A 21,806-nucleotide genomic window follows, 5' to 3' on the forward strand; every position below is an offset into this window, starting at 1 on the left:
TCTCTCTCCCTCTCTCCCTGCCTTGTTCCCCTCCTCCAAAAACAAAAACAGACAAAAAACCCAACTTGGTTGGCATGCTACCCTACAAGTTTTTTCATTGTTCAGAGAACTTGAAGCTCAAATCTAAGAACACAAGAGTTATAGGCATGTTGCAGGAGTGTCCGGCACAGGAAAGTAAATAATAAATAATCTTGATTTTTTGAAGGGGGAAAAATTTAAGCATCTTTGCCTATGAACTCAAAGGCAAAACTCTTATAGACTTTTGTGAGTTGTTGCCAGTCCTTGGTTATGTTACTACCCTATAATTCAGGGTTTCCTGAAAGGAGTTAAGCAATTTTAAGGCCATCATAAATTTTATTATTATTTCCTGAGATGTATTACTTGGGTTCTCAGGGTGATCATTAAATTTGTATTCTCTTTGAATCATTCTGAGTGAGGATTTATCTCAAAAAATGATCATTATTCTTTATTTTCAAAAGGAAAATTGCTGTTATGGGCTAATGACTGAGGAAAATGAATTTAGAGAATAACGTGGGATTATTTTTGAGGCATAATTTTCTGTTCAAAAACCAGGAAGCAAAACTGGCCAACTTATAGAAATTCAGAGAGTAATGTATTTTTGCTCCCTGAGAATTTTTCTGGGTAGAAGAATTAAAGAGAAGAAAAGCACAAGGAAAGAAGGAGAGGGAGCCAAAGAAGGCAAGATATCCCACTGATGTGAAATATCTAATTACCCTTTCCCCAAAGGGTCTCACAGAAAGTATGTATTTATTGGAACCAAAATAAATTACAGGATTATAGACCCCTGAGCTGGACAACTCATGTTAGAGAATTAACTTTCTGCTACAAGTTTTTGATATGTGTGAAGTCGTTTGCCTACAAATGTTTTTTGCAACAAGTGCTCATGAGATATCAAAAGAAATGAAAGCATTTCCTCATAGCATGGAATTTCTACCAAAGACAAAACAAAGCAGGCTTTTGGCAAACCAAAGTCCCATTCAGGAGTGTGTCACCCTTAGGGACACACAGCAGGCAAACATGCAGTTCCTTTCCGTATGATTTTGTAAACTGTATTCACCTGCTTATATCACAGAGGTTTCTTTTTATCAATTGAACTCCATTTATATTTTCCTCAGTATATTCCTTTTAAAAATATAATAGGAGCTGGGCACAGTGGCTCACACTTGTAATTTCAATCCTTTGGGAGACTGAGGCAGGCAGATCATTTGAGTCCAGAAGTTCAAGACCAACCTGGGCAACAAAGCAAGACCTCGTCTCTACAAAAAATAAATAAATAAATAAATGAATTCAAAAAATAAAAAATCTAGGTATGGTGGTGTGTGCCTGTAGTTCTAGCTACTCAGGAGGCTGAGATGGGAGGATCGCTTGAACCTGGGAGGTCAAGGCTACAGTGAGCCATGTTTGTGCCGTTGCACTCTAGCTTGAGTGACAGAGCAAGACTCCATTTCAGAAAAAAATAGACAAATACAGTCAGACATTTAGCATCCTGACTTACGTGTTAAATATGTCACCATTCCTGGACCCCTTCCTTATTTATATAGAGTCATTTTTAAATAGGCTGGAACTTGGAAAGTATCATTATATACCTAATAAACTTACTATTTTTAAAAATGATCATGTTTAGTGCTGAAAAAGTTGTGGTGACAGTTATGTTACTAGACTTCTGCTAGCACTATAGGTTGGTGAGTTCCTTTTGCTGAGCAGTTTGATAGTAGAGAGCCTGATTAGGAGAGATAATCATCGGAGACAAGAGTTCTCGGAGAGTTTTCCTAAGGTAGTCATGTAACAGAAGCAGAACAGAATATTCATTAGAGTGCCATCATAAAGCACTCTATAGTTTCACTGTGAAGGCAATGTTAAAATATGCAAAACGGGTTCTAATGTAACTTATTGTAATGCTTCTGATATAATGAGAAAAAGGAAGATACAAAATGGCAGGCATGCAAGATGTGCGGATATGCAAGAATGAGCTGCCCTATGGATAAGGGCAGAAAGGCAAGAACCACAAATGGAAACAGGTTTACATGGGATTCCTTTTCTTCCGAAAAATCATGTTCTCAATGCTGCTGTTGTGCCATCTTTGTAGAAAACTTAATTAAGAGTAAGCTAACAAATGTAGACATCAACGAGGGAATGCTCCAAGGGGTCCATGTTGACAATGTCTGGGGTATCACCAGGAGAATAGGCTAAGTGACTCTTTCCCAAGCAGTTCTCTTGGGGTACGCTCATGTACCATTGTCCATGGTCTTACCCATGGGGGAATCTCTCTTCAAGATGGAATTACATTACCCAGGTTTGTGAGACCCGGTAGCCTAGAAGGCCCCTTTGTGATTTTACAACCAGCAGTTGGCCCACTGCACAGACTACTGGGACTATTGCATTCTATCCTCTAAGCAGGCCTGAGGTCCATGGGAAGCCAGAGCATCAGATAGTTGTGTGTTTAGCAAGAGAAGAGAACAAAAGGAATTGAGTGATGCTATGTTTTCATTTGACACAACATACAATATGACTGTCAGACTACAGATAGCTTCATGCTGCTCAGTTCTCATGATAAGGATAGCCTTGCCTGTGGAACTAAAACTCCAAGGCCTTAGCTACCTTCCGCCTCCTGCATCTCTCTCCACAGTAGGGGTGCCGTGTCCCTACATTAGAATACTTGAAGGCCATTAACTAAAGGATTCCTTTCCCTAGACAGTGCTTAAATGGCCACTGCCAACATCTCTTTGTAGCTTTTCTTTGTATATTTTTCTACAACTGACCACTTTTTCTACCCATAAACATGTTAATATTCTCTATCAGTTGAAAGTCAAGTCCTGCTGACCTGTTTTTTTTTTTTTCCTGGTGTGTTTAAATACCTCTGTATTGATCCATTATGCATATAACAGAGCAATGTTAGTTTTCTCTTTTCTGAGTTCTGTGGGCATGCGCTTTACTGTTGCTCATACATGCTGAAAATAGTAGGTGACAGAATTGAGGAGCAAGGCGAATTTATATGTCAGAACAAGAAGGAAAATGGAAGCTAAGATAATTCAACAGATTGTGTTGTGCACTATGGTGGATTATTTCTAGGTACCCACAATATTTATTGCAAGTCTTCATAAGGAAAAATTAAAAATCAAAGTATCTTAATTTGTTCTTTTGTCAGAATCCACACTAAATGGTAAAGCAGAGTATTGAGGGCCCCTTGGGAACTGAGAAAAAGCTCAAGAACAGACATTTCTCTTCGTTGGTGTCAGACATGAATATTTGAAGTCATATCAATTCCTATAAAGAGAGAAGTTGGATGAGACAACTTGCAGTGATGGTGGCCCTTGCTTAAACTCTGGCTCCCTATTATTTATCTTGGCACTTCTGGGGTGGCTGTGGAGTCTAGAAAGCATGTCTTCTTTTTAGTGAACTTTCTTCCATCTTTGTAAGAGTGGTCCCTTGGGCCTTAGAAACATATTTGGCTACTACATGTCTCCCTGGCAAAAGTTGTTTGAATTAGACACTGAATCCAGCTTGCCCCACCCCCCACCCAAAGGTCTCACTTTCTGAAATTTGGAATTCAGAGATATGCAGTCATTCCTTGCATGTGGCTAGAACAATGACAGGTAAACCTGAGATCTGTGGACAACCATATTTCCCTATGAGAATTGAGAAGCAGAGAAAGAAGGGGGCTGTATTCCCTGAGTTCCTGCCCACCTTCTGGTTCCTGGCACTGGGGGGAACTGGCTGCATCTTTGCCTCTGAGTCCTTGAGACACTCTTGGGCCCTTCTACTGATGCCCCTTCAATTTTAACCTAGCCTGATTTGGCTTCTGTTACTTAGAACTGAAGAGACTTACTGATACATTCTTTACTTCAAGCCAATAACACATGAATAACTGTCCTCAAAAATTAGAATTGATCTTCCACAGGGGGTTAGGAGATTTTGGTGAAATAGGTGTTGTCTTTAAATTAAGTGTGTTAGGGGTATTTCAAAATCTTCATTAAATTTTCCAAATCCTTCCTGTTGTGTTGCCAGAATCTTTCCTTAGATAAGAGACCAATCTGAGGTTGGTTCCTTGGGATTTGGTTAAGCTGGGAAATCCCTTCAAAATGACAGAAGCCAGGCTGTACTACAGTGTTAAAAGGCCAAAAGACTGAAACATTCTAAAATGTAGATAATTAAGTTTATCAGAAGCCTCCTCTTCCACTCTCCTGCTATCCCACCCTGCTCCTCAAACTCACGAATATTCAAAGGTATTTGAAGCTGAAATGGGCCTTTTGAGTTGTTACTTGATATTTTCATGCATGTCCTGAGATTATGGCCTGGAGTTTCGCTTTGAGAGTAATAGTCAGAAACAGCTATTTGATTGTGTCTTTAGACTCCTAAGAAAGTTAACGGGGGAGTTAATGTCGGTATGAAACAGTTTAGCTAAAATGTATCACCATATCCTTATTGAAGACCATTTACTACTCATTCAGAAACAGCATGTTACACAGAGAGTATATTGTCAATGAATCCCACTCATGAATTGATTGGAAAATATAATTTATTCCTAGATAAAAAGGGAGCTCCGATTGTATGAGAAAGGGCTGCTTGAGGCTTCCTGATTCTTATTGGTTGTTTCAAAGTGTGGAATTTAATAAGGCACAAACAACTAGGAAGAGAATAGGGAGTGACAGGCATAGAGCAGTAAGTGTAATATACAGCAAGAGAGGGGAATCTATCAAGCAGGAACACTTTCTTGGTAGAGAGAGAAAGCATTGCCTTGTAAAATGGGATAGCGTTGAAGGAATTCCAAGTCTTTATTTTTGGCCATTCAACTGTAGACTAGGGTTTCACAGGACTCATGTTAGGTTTAGAGGTTATGAAATACTGTTTTCCAAATGGAAATATATGGCTTGCAATCTCAAAGAAAAAGAAAACGGAGGGAAAGGAATGCTTCTGGCCAAGGCATCAATAATCCTGTTATTCTGAGATGTGTAATGATCACCCACAGGCAGTAGCTCATTCTGCTGCCTTTCCAACCTTCTTATGTTTTTATTTAAAAACCTTCAATTCTATTCAGATATGTCATAACAAGCTATGTCTTGGTGAGCACACAGGTTTGTCATTGAGAAAGGTCATGTAAGACATGACTTATAAGCTACCTCTACTGTTCTCTGCATTTCTCCACCTTTGGGAATCTCTGTTTTAGTTAGGAGAGACTAAGTTCTGCTGCAATAACAAAGGAGTCCCCAGATCACAGTGGCCTATCACAAAGAAAGGTTTAGTTCTTGCTAATGGTACATGCCCAACAAAAGTTGTCAGGGGACTCTGCTTATTGTAGTCATTCAGATAGACCCAGGCTGAGGGAGCCACTAACATCCTGTAGTTACCCAAGAGCATGTGAACTTTTGGGGGGAGAAAGATTGGAGAATTAAACATAGTTTTTTCTTTGACTTAAGAAATGAAACATGTTACTTTTTCTCATGCCCCACTAAGTAGAGCTAGTCACTTGATCCTGCCTACTCATAAGAGGCTGAGATGTGCAGGAGTCTCTATGCTCAGGGCTAAAGGAGAACTGGATGAAACAAGTAGTATCTGTAATAATATCTGCCATAGTTAAACCTTCTTAAGACTTTGTTCCTGCATAAAGGCTGCCCTGATCAATTCAGCTCACAGCCATAACATCTTCTTTTGAAGATCTGTTAACACTTGTGTGTACCGTTCATTTGGCCCTTAGCCTTCACTGTCTTTGATATGTAAATGTCTACTTATGCATATATGTGAATATGAATAAATATTTGCATCTTTGTGATGTCTCCTATATTTGCTTATGAGTACATTGAAAACAGACAAGCTATATTTTTTGCATTACCCATAGTGCTTTGCATATTCAGTTAGTGTGTAATAAATGTAGTTTATGGGTAAAGCCTGTGTTCAAAGGGCAGGAAATAGATAATAAGCAAATTTGCTAATTTTATTTAATTTATTCCACAAATGCATAGCAGCTTCCTTATGGGAGTGGGTGTTCATAACAAATTAATTAAGAGTCCTCACAACCTTCCTCTGGTCATTAAAAAGACTATTGTAGGCTCATGTTGCTGAGGGTCATGCATACTTTGTGATTGAATACGTTCAATTTACTGGCTTCTGCTCATGTAGGAGGAAAAGAAAAGGAGGCAAACTGAAGAGAAGGGACTCAATAGTCGAGGCAAACAATTTCAACAGTCAATGGGGAAAAAAAAGAGGAAAAATCACAGGAACCCAGTTACTCATCAAGCATGGGAAGGGAGACTGCAATAATGGATGACTTGGTGCTTGTGTGCAGAATCACAGGCTGGATGGTAAGATAATTATATCTCCTGATAATTGTGAGAGAGAGCACTAAATATAAAAAGCAGTTTGTTTCATCTGTAGACTTGCCCATAGGCAAAGCTGGAAAAACCCTCTGGGTTAGTTACCTATTGCTGCATAACAAATTATGCCAAAACTCAACTGCTTAAAACTGCAGTAAACATTGACTATCTCATGTTATTTTGGTGAGTTAGGAATTTGGGACAGGCTTAGTAGAGTGGTTCTGGCTCTATAGTCATCTGAAGGCTTGACTGGGGCTTTAAGATCCACTTCTAAGGTACCACATGCCTGGCAGCTTGGTGGAGAGTATTGGTGGGAGGCCTCAGTTCCTCCCCATGTGGGCCTCTCCACTGGCTGCTTGAGTAACTTCATAGAATGGTGACTGGCTTCCTCCAGAGACAGCCATTCAAGAGAGAGAACAGGGGGAAAGCTTTAAGGACTCATGGCTCTTCTGACCTAGCCACAGAAATCATACATTTCTGCAACATCTTATTGCTTACACAGGTCAGCTCTCTTCCACATGGAAAATGACTTCACAAGTGTGAATACCAAGAGGCAAAACTTTAGGGGCTGGGTACTACATCCTCTACAATTTTTGTGGAAGGAGACTCAGATTAAAAATAAATACCAAATACATTCCTTCCAGAGATTGAAGAGAAGAAGTTATAGAGAGAGGAACCCTCAGTGTATTTGTGGCAGGAGTTTGGAGCCTTTGGGAACAGATGACAGGCATCTCTGATTCAGGGCCTCCATCTGAGCAGACTTCTTTCCTACTCGTTGAATGCTTCCCCGAGTCACTTCTTAGCTACTGCTAGAACAGGAGGATTTTGACCATTTTTTAAAAATCTACAATTGTGTGCGAAAGAAATCTTATCTCCGTCTAAGTAAACCCCATCTATGGAAAACTTAACTGTCCGGTCTACATATTCTACTTCTCTGAGTAGCAGTAGAGCTACTTAAGAAGAAATAGATGTTCTTAAGTGTTAACCCTGAAAAGATGTTGTGCCCTCTCTTTGCTTCAGCCTTGTCACAGCCCCCCATTTAGGGAAAAATGAGAATTAGCATGCCTATCTCACAGGGAGTCATGAGCCTTAAGTAGCATAACAGATATGAAATGCCTAGCACAGAGCACAAGACAGAGCTGGGGCCTAATACAAACTGGGTCCTGTCTCCATAGAGAGTCTCTTGATACAGACTCTCTTCATACTAAGAGGAATGAAATACATACAAATGATTAAAATGAAAATTCAGACTCTTATAAGTCTGAATTTAATTACATAATCTTAAAATAAACTGAATTTTATTAGGCATGTCTAACAAATCACTACTTTTATCTAAATAAGTAGTTCATTTTTTTTCCCAACAGATATTCCTGCAACCATGGACATGTCTGATATGTGTGCTGACCAATACAGTGGCCAGTGGCCTCATATGGCTGTTGAGGACTTGAAATGGGGCTAATGGGACTGAGAAAATAAATTTTATTTAATTTTACCTTATTTAAATTTAAATAGCCACATATAATTAGTGGCTACCAATTCAACAGCATAGGCTAAAATGCCAAATACCTATGATTTTTTTCAACATCAGACGGAAATGGGAGAATTTTTTAGTTTTTTGGTCAGCACGTGCCTTCCCTCTTATGTACCTTATTTATTTATTTTGGGGGGTTCTGATGTGAGCAGTTGGTTTGTTGCTATTGAGAAATTTTCTCAAAGCTAACATATAGATTTATTCCCTATTTTATTATGTTTTTTTCTATTTTATTGTGAACTAAGGCAATTCAGAAGCTGAGCAGTGCCTCTGTGGTTGTGGATATGAAGAGCTTTGTAGACAGAAGACAGCTGGATTCTTACATGCATCTGCCCTTTATCCTCATTTCCTTAGAGTTAATCGAATCTTTTAGGGTTTTGATGTATTTTCAAAGGGTGTTTTCTAAGTTGTATTAATAAGTGTCATTATACTTGAGGGCTATACACTGGGTCCCTAAGAGTGTCCACTAATATCCCCTAAAACAATGTTAAAAATGATATGCAAGTTGCTGAAGATGATTTACCTTATCACACTCTTGAATAGGTTCTATTGATAGCTTTAGAATGAAATTCAAACTACTGAGAGGTTCAAGTCTTTCAAGTCAGGACAACTTAGGCTCCAACCTCATCTGCCACCCCTCCTTGCCAACACAGAGCCCTGTTCCAGAATATGCCACACCATCCACCTCCTTCCTGAATCTCTGGCTTTACCAATGCAGTTTCCTCTGCTGGCTTCTCCTTTTCTTGGTGAAGGTATTCATCCCAAATCTCAGCCCTTCTGTGAGGCCTCCTCACCCTTCTGCAATGAGAGACAGCACAATGAAGTGTTTAAAACCATGGGCTCTAAAGTTGGACACCCTGTGTTAAAATTCAAGCTCTACCACTTACTGATAGTAACTTTAGGCTGGTCTCTTCACCTGCCTGTACCTCAGCTTCTTAATCTGCAAGATGGTATGAATCATGGGTCTGTTTCTGCTGTGGTTTGGCTGTGTCCCCACCCAAATCTCATCTTGAATTGTACCTACCATAATCCCCACATGTCATGGGAGGGACCCAGTGGGTAGGAGGTAATTGAATCATGGGGCAGGTTTTTCCCATGCTGTTCTCGTGATTAAGTCTCATGAGATCTGATGGTTTTATAAAGGGCAATTCTTCTGCACATGCTCTCTTGCCTGCCGCCATGTGAGATGTACCTTTGCTCCTCCTTCACCTTCTGCCATGATTATGAGGCCTTCTCAGCCATGTGGAACTGTGAGTCCATTAAACCTCTTTTTCTTTATAAATTATCCCATCTCGGGTATTTCTTAATAGCAGTATGAAAATGGACTAATACAGTCTCATAGGCTTGTTGTGAAGGGAAATGAGACAAGTACTCAATAGATTTCAGCTGTAATTATTATTCTGTACTCCCTTATTCATACTTTTACTCATACTTTTTTAATGGTGATGTTAATACCTTTATTATGTTCTTTGCATTATTGTTGAATGTACATGTTTCTGTCCTCCACTTCCGTTATGAGCTGTTAGAAACAGAGGATAATATCTATTTCACTATTGTATCCTCAGTACCTCACCCAGGGACCACCAAAGAAGAGGCACTGTATACATATTTTTAACAAATGAGTGAAAATATGAGTGCATTAATTTATTCCGCTAATGAGCACCCATCAAGTGTTTAGTAAACCTCAGATTGATGAATGATAAGGCGATAAGGCATACTTTAATACCTATTTTCTTAAACCCTTTCTTTTCTGTGATATTTAATGCATAATGGTTTATTAGTCTTCTATTACTGTCATAACAAACTATGATGAATTTAGTGACTTAAAACAACACACATTTATTATCTGGTGGTCAGAAGCCTGATACAAGTCTCACTGGGCTAAAATCAAGGTGTCAGCAGTGCTGTGTTTCTTACTGGAGACTGCAGAAAAACCTACTTCCAAACTCGTTCAGGTTATTGACAGAATTTGGTTCTTTGTGGTTATAGGACTGAAATCCCTATTTTCTTTCTGGCTGTTAGGCAGGGCTCCACCCTTAGCTCCCTCAGGCCTCTTTCTGGTCCCCACACAGAGCCTCCTACATTTTAGAACCATCAATGATTCATCTTATCTTTTTCTTTCTTGTGTTTGCAATCTGACTTTCCCTCTGCAGCATAGCGCCTGCATCCTCTTCTGCTTTCTCACTCTGATTCTTCTACCTTCTGCTTATGTTTTTACAACCTCATGTGACTAGGGTGGACATACCCAGATAATTCAAGATAACCTTCCTATGTTAAAGTCGGTTGACTAGTAACCTTGATACATCTGCTAAGTCTCTTCACAGCAGCACCTAATCTAGTGTTTAATTGGATAACAAGGGACAGGAATCTTTTTTTGTTTTTTTGGTTTTTTTTGAGAGGGAATTTTACGCTGTTGCCCAAGCTGGAGTGCAATGGTGCAGTCCTGGCTCACTGCAACCTCTGCCTCCCGGGTTCAAGCAATTCTCCTGCCCTCAGCCTCCCAAGTAGCTGGGATTACAGGCACTCACCACCATGCCTGGCTAAGTTTTGTATTTTTAGTAGAGACGGGGTTTCACCACATTGGCCAGGCTGGTCTTCAACTCCTGATCTGAAGTGACCCACCTGCCTCAGCCTCCCAAAGTGCTGGGATTACAGGCGTGAGCCACCATGCCTGGCCCAGGGATGGGAATCCTGCAGGGACATCTTTAGAAGTCTGCCTATTGCAGTGGTCAATTCATGACTGTGTTTAAGCTGTTCAAAAAATCCATCATATTTTGTCTGGGTGCAATGGCCCATGACTGTAATCCCAAGCACTTTGGAAGGCCTAGGCAAGAGAATTCCTTGAGGCCAGGAGTTTGAGACCAGCCTGGGCAACAAAGCGAGACCCCATCTCTATTAAAAAATGCAAAAATTGGCTGGGCATGGTGGTGCAAACCTGTAGTCCTAGCTAGTACGGATGATCACTTGAGCCCAGGAGTTCAAGGCTGCAGTGAGCTATGATCTCACTGCTGCACTCCAGCCTGGGCAAGAGAACAAGACCCTGTCTCAAAAAACAAAAACAAAAACAAAAAACTCCATATTTTTATTTACCTTTCATCTCTATGAGGGTGGGGATTATATCTGTTTTATTTACCAAGTTATATTCAGCCCAATGCTTATCTCATGGTAGATATTCTACAAGCATTTGTTAGACACATTGAAATTCCTAGATCCAGATATTTGGGTTTGTTTTTGCTTTAATCATTTTAATCTAGGTTACCAAAGTGATCAAACCAGCCTTTTTTTTTTTTTTTTTTTTTTGAGACTGAGTCTTGCTCTGTCGTCCAGTGCAGTGGCGCCATCTCAGCTCACTGCAAGCTCCGCCTCCTGGGTTCACGCCATTCTCCTGCCTCAGCCTCCCTAGGAGCTGGGACTACACAAACTAGCTTTTTAAAAAAAAGATTATATTTATTTTGGTTCTTAGTTTGTTTTTTGGTCTCCTATAACTTTGGGTTTACTGCTTGATCCCTTACCTTTTCTTAAATTTTAGTGTCATTTCACTTTTTTCTCCTAAAAAAACTGGGCTGGACCTCTTTTGGAACTTCGAGTCCTTTTGCGGTGATTTCAAGGGGAACATGAGAGACTAGACTATCGGTACTGATGATGATGATGATGATAGCAACGATGGTGATGTTTTGGCCCATGTGGGCTGGTGGTTCTCAATCGGAGGTGATTTTGCAGGTGACATTTGGCAATGTCAGGAGACATTTTTGGTTGTCATGGCTACTGGAGAGGTTACTACTGGCATCTAGTGGGATAGAGGCCAGGGATGCTGCTCAACACCCTACAATGCATAGGACAGCCCTCCATAACAAATAATTCTGTAGTCCAAAATATCAGTAGTGCCCAGGCTGAGAAACCCTGAAGGAGGCTAACTGCTGTAATGAGCTTCATCAAAACCCAGTAGCTTAACTGAAAAAAAAAGATATATGTATATATATCTCATATATCATATATGACATATGATACGATATATCATATATGACATATGATACGATATATCATATATGACATATGATACGATATATCATATATGACATATGATACGATATATCATATATGACATATGATACGATATATCATATATGACATATGATACGATATATCATATATGACATATGATACGATATATCATATATGACATGATACGATATATCATATATGACATATGATACGATATATCATATATGACATATGATACGATATATCATATATGACATATGATACGATATATCATATATGACATGATACGATATATCATATATGACATGATACGATATATCATATATGACATATGATATGATATATATGACATATATGATATATAACATATATGATATGATATATCATACATAACATATATCAGATCATGATATGTGTGATATATCATATACGATATATACATATGCATATATATCATATATCATATATACATATGCATATATATCATATATATCAGATATATATCTCATATATATCAGATATATCATATATATATCATATATATGTATCTTTTTTTTTTGAGATGTAGTCTCACTTCTTCACCAGGCTGGAGTGCAATGGCAGGATCTCGGCTCACTGCAACCTCCACCTCCCAGGTTCAAGCAATTCTCCTACCTCAGTCTCCCCAGTAGCTGGGATTACAGGCACGTGCCACCACACCTGGCTAATTTTTGTAGTTTTAGTAGAGACAGGGTTTCACCATGTTGGCCAGGCTGGTCTTGATCTCCTGACCTCAAGTGATCCACCCATCTCAGCTTCCCAAAGTGCTGGGATTACAGGCATGAGCCACCGTGCTCGGCGCAAAAAAAAAAAAAAAAAAAAAAAAAAAATTCGTATTCAGAATCCACTGCAAATGTTTCTGAAGGGTGGCTCTCCTAGGAGGTTCTTAGGTAGGATCCAGGTTCTTTCCATCTTGTAGCTCTAAATTTTTTAACAAGTAGCCTTCAGGGTGCCTGAGAAGGGAAAAGGAAAGAGTGAGGAGTAGAGTCTGGAAGATTTCTGTAGGCCCATCCAGGAAAGGGTGTACATCACTTCTGCCACATTCCATTGATCGGAACTCAGTCATTTGGACCCATCTAACTCCATTGAAGCTTGGAAATGCAGTCTACCTGTGCGCATGGGTGGAAATGCGGTCTACCTGTGCGCATGGGTGGAAATGCGGTCTACCTGTGCACATGGGTGAATACTAATAATCCCTGCTAGAAAAACTGACAACAACAGCAGCAAAACAATATTAATACCATTAACATCTAACACTTATTAAGCTCTTCCGTGCACGCATAGTAATTTACCTGATATAGCTGAGACTCAAAAAGGTTGAATAACTTGTCTAAGTTTATGAAGAGGTCTATGAGGAGCCCAGAGATGGACACAGGTCTGCTTTGTTCCAAAAAACATGTGCTTAACCACTATTCTATACTCCTATTGGGATAGGAATTGAATACTGCTCTTAGTGGGGCTTTATTTTCACGAAATAGAAACAAAACCTGTAAATACCACAAATGCAGAATGTTCTTGACTTCCAGAACTGTTAAAACAATTCTTCCTAAAGAGCTGCTGAAATCCTTTTTAGGGAATATCAATATACAGATTGCATTCCAAGTTTTTGTCTGGATCACAGATGAATGGACAGGGAGAGATGAATGTCCTGGGGGAACACTGTCATGGTGCTTTTAAATCATCCTGTTGCACTTAGGCATTGCAGCCTGTGATTATATATATTTCAAATAAGTTTTCTGTTGTCCAGAGGGATTGCTAGCCAAGGTAATGAGCACTGCTAGGAATCTTGACAGCAAACTCTAAATGGTCTCAATGCCACAGACTTTCAAGAAACTGGGACCTTCTCAAAGTGAATGGCTATTTCTGTCCTGTTTAAGTAATTCATTCTCATCTGTCTCCGATTAGTGGTGAGCCTTGTGTCATGTGTGATAGTTATAATAAGGCACTTACCAAAACTTCCTTTTAAGGGTGGAAGGCATTTTGGGTTTGATTGTCATGGAGCAAGGTAGAAGAAAGAAGCCCTCACTTCATAAAAGGCCACACTGGTAGACAAAGCAATATGAATGGGTGTAATATGTGACCAGAGTTCAGAATCTTCCTTTAGAATGAAAGTGCAGTGGTTTCCTGGAATGTTTTAATCGAGTTTTCAGGGTCTGAAAGCTGACCATACATGTGATGGTTCTGAATGCTGCTGCTTTCATTATCGGCCTCTGCTTTGACCATGTTATAGCACCCAATTCTCAATGAGTTCTCTATTTTGTGCCATTGAAATGGGAACTTCTAATTTTACTGCTTCAAAGTATGTTTTTCTTTTTAGTAAAATCAAGCCTGTTCTTTTTTCCTGTCTCCTTCTCTGGGGAATACTGCCTTTCTCTATTCATTTGCTTGCAAGAGAATCTGCATTATCATACTGGTTAGATCTTTAAGCACTCATTAAGTGTTCATTGCATACACACCATGTGTCAAGCACTGTGCTAGGCACTGGGCTGGAGTAGTGACCAAGACAAACATGGACCTACCTGATCATAAGGAAGTCGTGTGCTCAGGTGAGCACTAGTACTTTTTGCCAACAAATAACAAACAATAACACCCATAGTAATACTACCTAACAATTGTTAAGCTCTTACAGGCTAGTGATCCAGTTGATTTATTTTTCTTTTCAAGAGATGGAATCTTAAAAAGCCCAGGCTGGAGTGTAGAGGCATGATTATGGCTCACTGCAGCCTTGAACTCCTGGGCTCAGTTGATCCTCCTGCCTCAGCCTCCCAAGTAACTAGAACTACAGGGATACATCACCATATCCACCTATTTTTTCATTTTTTGTAGAGATGGAGTCTCGCTTTGTTGCCCAGGCTGGTCTTGAACTCCTGGCCTGAAGTGATCCTCCCACTTTGGCATCCCAAAGTTGGGATTACAGGTATGAGCCACCAGGCCCAGGACCAGTTGTATTTATATTCTGTCTCAGATGTTGATGGGCAGAACAATAAAGAACTCTTGATAACATTTATTGCATGCTAACTCTGTGGCAAGCACTGGGATGAAAGCTTTCCATGTATTACCTCATTTAATCCTCACAAACCCTTATTGAAAAGCTTTTGTCATTATCCCCATTTTAAAGATGAGGAAACTAAGGCTTATAGGGATTAGAGGGATTATATCACCTCACACAGCTGATAAGTAGTGAAGCTGGGCTGTCAAATGCTGTCTGATACCTTAGCTTGTGCTCTAAACTCAGTTGTACAAAATTATGGAACATGATAGGGAGGACACTGATTTTCCTTTGATGTCTAAGTAAAATAGTAAAAGGTATACCCCAGCCATTAAACAACTCTGAGTAACTTTTTTCTATTCTTATTATTTTACCATGAGTCTGTTTTTCATACATGCCCTTGAACTATTAGAAGCCCCTCTCCCAAGATGGCATCCACACAATGGTAAATTACACTTGGACATTTATTGTATGTATGTTCAGGCTTGTTACACATCAGAAAGAGACAGACATGATCCTTGCCTTTATGGATCTTACAGTGTAAAGGAGAAGAGAGTCAATCAATCAGAAGTGTGATGAGTATTATAAAAAAGGAAGCAGAGTGCTATGGCAAGTATATCACATTGGGAAGGTAACGTGGTTTTGGAGTGGGGCATGGTTGAGGATAATCTCCATGTGGAGTGAAGTATAATCTCAGAAGCCAAGTATGAGTAGGCATTAGACCAGTGAAGAGGAAGTCCAGGATGTTATATTGTTTTGAGGCCTGAGAGAGTACAATAGGGTCCACATACTGAAGAAGATGGCAGGTGGGAGCATAGAGAAGGCAGAGTGTGGTGGGAGATAAAGACAGTGAGGCAGGCAGAGGTGGACGATGAAGGCCTTGTGGACTGTGACAAGGTTTTAGGATCTTATCATGAAAGCAGTAGTGAGCCACTGAAGATCTCTGGGCAGAGTGGGAGCAGGAAATATTTGGATCTTTTAAAGATCACTTTGAAGACTATACTTCCAGGGTCATTTCTGTGGTTCATTACTTAAAGGAGTTTCCCCAAGTGTGTCGAGCACTGGAAACCACAGGAAGGTATGCGATGTTCTCTCCCCAGCACGAAGCTCGTTCTTGGTGTTGCTTCACTACGACTGCCATTTGCCATTGATTATTGTTTTTTTGTTCCTTTGGGGAGATTAAGAGGAAGAGGACACAGTCTGAGTGGTCTTCATTTTTAAATAGTCTATTTGGCTGCAGTATGCTAAAGGAGTTAAACTGAGGAAAACTGGAAGCTTTGCAGTAGGGTTATTGCCATTCTGCTATTCTGAGATTTGGTGAATCAACCCCCTTTTCCTCCCAAATCTGTGCCTTTTGCAATTTTGAATACATATGTCAGGGCTCACCCCACCTCTGTCTAGCAAGAAGCAAATTTATCTGCCGCGAATGCATTACCATTTTAGTTGATGGCCTCTGAGCGTTTTCCATCACAGTCTTCTGCCTCTCCTCCATATTCTTTGCTAAATAACATGTTGGGAATGGTCTCCTTGGCCTCCACATCAAATACTTTAACTGAAATACCATCATAATTACAATTTAATTTCTCTCATTCAAACAGAGGTGATGCATCTTCTCCCCAAAATAAAAGCCTCCTTAAGCTTACACTCTCACACTCCATAACACAGGTGTTTACAAGGTTCTTTGCTTTTCTTGCTTGTTGTTACTTCTTTTGAATTGGTTTCACCCTCATTCTAACTCATTCATCTTGTCAGTCTTAAATTAAGAGTTCCTTAGGGCTGGAGAGAGGGAAACATATATCCTTCTAGGCTGTGGAAAGTACACTACAGAACACTAGAACTCTAAGGGAGTGCCACAGGGATACAACAATGAATGTAGTTTTGTAGTTACTCTTGAATGTACTCTTGGCCCATAACACATGGAAGATGATGTTAAGATAGTATGTGAGTTCTGAATGCTTTCAGCTGCCTGTAACAGAAAATTAAACTGATAGTGCTGAAATCATAGGGATATTTATTACTGTGAGAAAACAGGAGGTAGAGGATCCTAGGGTTAGTTTGGCAACTCAGTGATATCATAAAGGACTCAGTGTCTTTCATACTCAGACTCTTTCCTCTTTTGGCTGTTGCCTCATGGTCATAAGATGGCTTCTACAGCTCTAAGCACAAAGCGTTAACGTGACAGCATTTAAAACAGGAAACAAGAGGCATATGAAGAAAGGGCTTTCTCCTCTTGCAACTATGACTTTTTACCAAAGGTGAAAATCTTTCATGAGCCCCCCAGTGTATTTCCACTCATTGGTTAGATCTAGGTCACATGCCTACTACTGAATACCAATCAATGGCAAAAGAACACAGCATTGCCATGATTGGCTTAGACCAGTCATTATTCATTATCTAAGGCTAAGCACATGCTGCCCATCAGAATTTGGGTTTTGTTATCAGAGAAGAAGGAGAATATATTTTGTCACATTTGGATTAAGAACAGAAAACCATAACGCTTCTAAATGGTGTTCTAAGAGGAATACCATAGTAGGAAATTTCAGAGATGAGGAAATGAAAGCAAATGAGATGACTGACTCTGTAGTTCCCTGGCACAAAAGAGATGTTGAGTAATTCCCTGAACCTCCCTAGATAGGAAGAGGCACTTAGCCATGTCTGCTCACCACAGATACCTGTGTATGGCAGGCATTGGTGGTTCTCTTCCTAAGATCCACTTTCCATCCATTCTTTCCTAACAGAAATCTGATTTTGTTTGGAGCAGCAATGCCCAGCTCATATCCAGCTTCCCACACTCTCTTACAGTTAGGAAAGACTGTATGACCCATTTGTGGCTAGGCAGATGTATTTGGAAGTCACTGGATGGAACTTTCTGGAAAGCTTTTAGAAAGGGTCTGACTTGGCTGGCATCCTCTTTCCCCGTTGCCTTTCCCCCTCTTCTTGCCTAGGGAGAGTCAAACTTGGAGATCCAGCAGCCATCTATGACAATGAAAGTGAAAGCCTCACTGAAGGACAGCAGAAGAAAAAAAAAAATAGAAGGAGCCTGGGGCATTCATGACACCATGAGATACCAGCTCAGTGTCAGATTATACCTTCAGACATCTTGTTGCATGAAAAACAAAACAAAACACGCACACATGCATATCCAGAAAAGAAAGCTTTCTGTGTTTAAATCACTGTTGGGCTGTTGGTTAGCTAGATTGCAATTAATGCAGCTGAAAGCAATCTCAAGTGATACACCTTCCAAACCAAAAACACTGAAAAAGACAGTGAAAATGCATTTAAGTATTACTAAGTGCCAAAGGAAATACAAGAAGCTTTGTATGAGAAAAGTTAGGGAAAGAGGGGAAGTAAAAAATATAATTGGTCTGATGTGGCCATGAAATGTCCTGGTGTTGGAACACTTTGAGCTTACTCTATCGTTATCATATGCTTGTGGGATATGATACCCAGGTGGTCAGATGATTTGGAGGAACCACAACACAAGACGCTTACATTCTAGTCCCACTGGTGAATCTGAACATTTACACTTCCTTCAACCTGGGTATTATGTTTTAGGTATTTGGATATTGTGCTTACTTTTGTTTGGTGTTTATGGTTTTTCACAGTAAGGTAATCAGGACTCAAATTAAGTTTTACACGAAGACATCTTTGCAGTGTTACTAAGGACACCAAAGGGACTATGTTTAACCAATCTTGGGAAAAATCAGGTGTTTTTCTGTATGTGGAACATTTAAATACATTGCAGTTGAATGTTAATGCAAAAAAATAAGCCTTTATTGTTGGTGATTACACTGCAAAGAAAAAGAGTACTTATGTTTCTTTCAGGATTTGCAGGTTTGCTAACTAGTGGATCATTAGATAAAAGAGGAAATGAAGCAGAGATCACAACTGCCATTAAGTCAGCTGGCACTTTATCTTAAAGGCAGAATTGCACTAAAATACACCACATATCCTCAAATACAAAGGTGAGATTTGCTTCCCCCCTGAATTTATTATCCCTCAGAAGAGACGACCTTGCTTTATATTTGGGTCCTTCCAAGTACTGCTTTAGGAAGTCACAATGGGCTGAAGTGGCTTCACCCAAGGTTTGTTCTGGGTGCTCGTGAAGGTCATCTGCTAGGATCTGTAAAAGAGGAGCAAGGAAATTGAACACAGTTAGTCATGATTCCAGGGGCTATGACTTCACAATTCCAAGTATTGGGTGTTGTTCCAAACAGCGATTTTGAAAATCTATTTAAAAAGCAAAGCAAGAGACAAATACATCATAGACATCGAAATATATACCTGTTCAAAGAAATATTTTTATTTAGAAGAAAAAGCTGCTAATATTATATAAATAGGTACTTGTGCCTTTAGAGACAACTTTCAGAAACACCATCATACATGATTCAAGGGGTGTCCTGTCTTGAAGCAAGGGAAGAGAACTCAGATGGAGTTTTGTGGAAAACTCTGGAAAACTCAGTTGGAGGGCTAAAAAGGAGGCTCTTATATGGTGGAGATGCTCACATCAGAATTTGAATAAAGCATGTGTTGAGATGCTCACATAAGAATTTGAGTAAAGTGCATGTTTTTAAATATCCAATTAAATTAATGAAATAAAAAGTATAGGTAGATAGTTAACTATGTTTTTCATATCCCTATACGTTTATATGTAGAACCTGGCCATTCTGCCTTTTGAAATTTGTTTAATATTTTTATTGAAAAAATGGAATATTTCTTTTTAAAAAAAATCTTGATTTTTAGGGGATAGGGTCTCACTGTGCTGCCCAGGCTTGTCTCAGACTCCTGGCCTCAAGCAGCCTTCCCACTTTGGCCTCCCAAATTACTGAGATTACAGTGGAATATTTCTTTTTTTCAAGACTGCCTTATATTTGGCATTACTAACTCCTCTTTTCAGTTTATTCTCACTATATCCTTTCTTGATACATTAAATTTTAATATAATATACAAAGTTTTAAGTGCCTAAAAGAGTTCTAGAGTGAGTGATAGAATGACATATGGCAGCTCATGAAAAAATATTACATACTTCATAAAGAGACATGCACTTAGGTGCCAGACTGATGAAGAAAGTTGTTCATCTTTGGATTTGGGTTTGGGTTTAATACTTGTATCTGGGTTTTTATTTGGATTTAATATTTGTATTAGTCAGAGTTCTCCAGAGAAACAGAATCAGTAGGATGTGTGTATCCATATGTATAGAAAGAGATTTATTATGATAATTTGGCTCTTGTGACTGTGGAGGCTGACAAGTCCCCAGATCTGGCACTGGCAAGCTAGGGACCCAGGAGACCCAGTGGTGTAGTTTCTGTCCAATGGTCAACAGGCTTGAGACCCAGGAAGAGCCAGTGTTTCAGTTAGAGTCCAAAGGCAGGACACAACCAGTGTCCCAGCTGAAGTCTATCAGGTAAGAGGAGTTTCCTCTCTCTTGCATGAGGGTCAGCTTTTTTTTGTCCTAATCAGGCCTTCAACTGATTGGATGAAGTCCACACACATTAGGGAGGGCAATTGCTTTACTACATCTGTTGATTTAAATATTAAAAGTGTGTCCAAAGCACCCTCACAGCCACACTCAGAATAAAGTTTGACCAAATATCTGGGCACCCCATGGCCCAGTCAAGTTGATACAGAAAATTAATCATCGTGACACTTATAGAAATGTGGACTTTGCTTTTTTCTTTTTTCAGGATTTATATCAAGGCTACTTCCAAAAAATATGTATAAAATATTACAAGTTTAACTATACCATAGAAAGACTCAGTACTGGCTTGTTTGCTTGTTTTATTTTGATTTTTTTAATTAAACTTGTAAGGCGATTCTTGAGGGAACTTCCCTGAATATAGTAATCTGTCTATATTGTCGATAGACTGCGTTAGTGGGATCTATGTGACATGATACAGTTCTGCAGGGCTGGCATCTTTTGTTTTTTGAGAAAGACTTTATGACATAAATGAGTGATCTTAAATATAATTGAGTTGCATCTTGTGTGCATTGAACTTTCGCCAATTTAATCACACAGAATTGGCCAAAAAAGTGAGTGTAGGAAGTACTGCTGTAAATAATATAGGTCATTCTGTTAGACATTCCCCTCAGTGAATATATGCCTCTTAGTAAACGTGAGATGGGAGCTGGGAGTCATTCTCATTTTCCTGAACCTCTTAGTATGAGCATCTTAGTGCTGAGTGTGATTGCAGTGTTGACATATTCTGTTATACATGAAAAAATATATGCCTAGTAAATTCACACCAATGACTTCATCTGATCTTTGATCAAAGAAGGATCTGTTCTAATGCTAGAGGAAAGCCTCTATTGGACCTCCTGAGAAGCTGTACCATATTTTATTCTGTGGGGGAATTAAAGAGATTTCCGAGAGACTTTCTAAGCTCTGACTTAAAAACTATCTTCAATTTAAGATGCCACTCAGCTATCTTTGGTCTGGGATTGTGGCTTTCTTAACAGTAAATGTTAACTGCCAATGTTTTCAAGAGCATTATAATTTTAGGTTTGCTCTTTTAAAAGAGTAGTTCTCCTCCCTCCTCCTGGAGATGATCTGGAATGCAAATGTGAGCTTTCCTTTGTGTATGTGTGTATATGGGAGTGAGTGTAAAAGGTTTCTTTGAAACCATCCCTGTGGGTAAGAAAGGCATCTAGCCACTCTCTTATAGGTATGTGGGGACATTCACTTAGCTGTGTGCCTTAAACCAGGGTTTACTGAAAAATACCAATAAGGTATACTGAATAAGATCCTATTCAAAGTAATGAGTAGGTTATATAAATTCTGCTTAGAGAAAAGAAATTTATAAGATAAAGACACCTTGTCTGAAAGTGTGAAAGCCTTCAGTATAGCAGCTGGTGTTCTGGGTCAGCTGAGGAGAGGAGCTTTCTAAAGGAATTCATTGGACCTGGTTGGGCATAGGAC

General features: G+C 39.5%; 1 protein-coding gene and 1 non-coding gene across 8 annotated transcripts in view; both read left to right on the plus strand.

Annotated features, from left to right (window-relative positions):
* The window catches only part of FHIT (fragile histidine triad diadenosine triphosphatase), a 1,530,527-nt gene that overhangs the window by 396,809 nt on the left and 1,111,912 nt on the right, over window positions 1-21,806 (plus strand). The window lies entirely within an intron of this gene.
* LOC115832224 lies at window positions 15,884-16,099 on the plus strand. The gene has a single exon (XR_004027654.1). It is a non-coding gene; the product is annotated as a small nucleolar RNA U3 (small nucleolar RNA).

The sequence above is a fragment of the Nomascus leucogenys genome, chromosome 21 (genome assembly GCF_006542625.1).
Source record: "Nomascus leucogenys isolate Asia chromosome 21, Asia_NLE_v1, whole genome shotgun sequence".
Taxonomy (NCBI): Eukaryota; Metazoa; Chordata; class Mammalia; order Primates; family Hylobatidae; genus Nomascus; species Nomascus leucogenys.